This window comes from Sinocyclocheilus rhinocerous, unplaced genomic scaffold (genome assembly GCF_001515625.1).
Source record: "Sinocyclocheilus rhinocerous isolate Xijiao unplaced genomic scaffold, SAMN03320098_v1.1 scaffold478, whole genome shotgun sequence".
In the NCBI taxonomy this organism is placed as follows: Eukaryota; Metazoa; Chordata; class Actinopteri; order Cypriniformes; family Cyprinidae; genus Sinocyclocheilus; species Sinocyclocheilus rhinocerous.
The window spans coordinates 1,083,161-1,085,287 of NW_015651483.1; positions in this window are offsets into that span (position 1 = coordinate 1,083,161).

The following is a 2,127-nucleotide window of genomic DNA, read 5'->3' on the forward strand; positions in this document are numbered from 1 at the left end:
TAAAAGTACTATTCCAATGCATTTATATTTATATAAAATTAAAAAGGTTTTTCTTTAGGTTTATACATTTACCTGTATTCAAAAATGTAGTTGAATAAAATTATAATAAAGTTAAATTTTTAATTGTTATTATTGTTAGTTATTATATTTGTTATAACAACAACAATAATAATAATTATTATTATATAATAATAATAATTATTATTAATATTAATAATAATAATTATTATTATTATTTCTATTATAATTATTAAAGTAATAATAATTATTATTATTATTGGACAACATTATTCTGAAAATGCTTTTTAAATATAATTTATTATTTTGAAAAATATACAAATACATTTAATTTATTTTACTCAAGTTTTTACGTTTAACATTTAAAAATGATTAGAAATAAAGACAACTCAGTACAAACAAACTATTTTCCAGATAATATTTTAACATATAACTGCATATTAATATTTTAATATTTTAATATTTTGGCTTTTAAGTGTAATGCTTAGCATCACATTTTTTAAAAAGCCTCTGACTTGTGATCATACTGATAAACATAAAAGAAAAAATGACTTTGGACTTGGTTTAAGCACCACGAGAGCCACTGCAACATTAATCTGCATTTTACCAATGTAATTCCCACGCTGCACCTTTTCCTCTCACTCTTCCCTCGTTCATTTGTTTGTGTAGCTGAATAGCATAACAATTGCGTTTGCAGAAAATCAGAACCCTGCCCTAGTTTACTGATGAGTTTATCATCATACACAGACATATATGCTCAGAGAGAGACCCGCTTCCTTTGAAGAAGATTTACTTCCCTAAGAAGCAGAGCAGATTGGAAACGTTGCGGTTAAGAGTCTGTGAGCCGACACGACAGACTGTGTCTCCGTTTCATTGTTCTAAAGAATGGCTAAAGTCAGTCTCAGTGCAGAGATGGCAGTCAGGGCTCATACACAGAGGGACGAGGCACAGATTTATGTGCGATACACGCACTTCTTCCTGTGTCCGTTTTATGGATCCTCACACACTTGTTCCCAGCATCCCTGGTTCAGCTTTCTGCATGTGTATCTGTCTCAGTGTCTGTTTGAACATTTCCGTGAAGGCAGCTCATAGAATTCAAGTCAAATCTATTCAAACTCAAGAGGCACGTAAAGGTCAAGCTATCAAGCAGAGCAATTTTGAGACAGAGCAAAGAATTGAAAGAAACCGAAGGAGGGAGAGATGAAAGCTAATGGGACATAAAAGTCTCTCCTGTGGTTTCAAGGCTCTGTTCTTTCTGTGTTTGTAATTCCTTTGTGAATTGGCAGGTTTTGGAGAAGTTTGTTGTTTGTTGAGAATAGTTGTGACAGGAAAAAAAAGAGTGTGGTATTAAAATTGTGTGATCATTCACTCACCCTCAACTCGTGTCAAACCTGTATGACTTTCATTCTTTTGTAGGACATAAAAGAAGATATATTGAAAGTCAGTGAGATCTAAACAACATTGGACCCCACTGACTTTCATTGTATGGACAAAAAAGCACTGAGACATTTTTTTTTCCTGCTCATATTTCATGAATGGCACCAAATGCATTAATATTTTCTGAGCTGAGACTCAGAAAATATTTTGTTTTAATTGGGTATAATTAATATCAGGTGTGATATGTATATGCGGTTATTTGCAGGTATAAAATGCACAACAACAGTTCATGATCATCATATTATCATGGTTACATAAAAGTATAAAGCAACTCACCAAATCATGTTATTTTAATATTAAATATCACAACAGGTGTTTTTTTTATCAGTAATTCTGTTTTATCATATATCCTGTATGGTTAATAATAAATTAGTTAATTACATTTGTAATATATGGAATTATATTACAAATATAATTAATATATCTGTATATACTGTGTATATTTATTATGTAAATACACACACATACAGTATATATTTTGAAAATATTTACATGTATATACTTATACTTTATATTATATATAAATATATTTAATATACACAGTATACACACATATATTATGTAAAAAAAACTTTTATTTTGGATGTGATTAATTGCGATTAACCGTTTGACAGCACTAATATGTATATATATATATATATATATATATATATACTGTATGTCACGATTCAC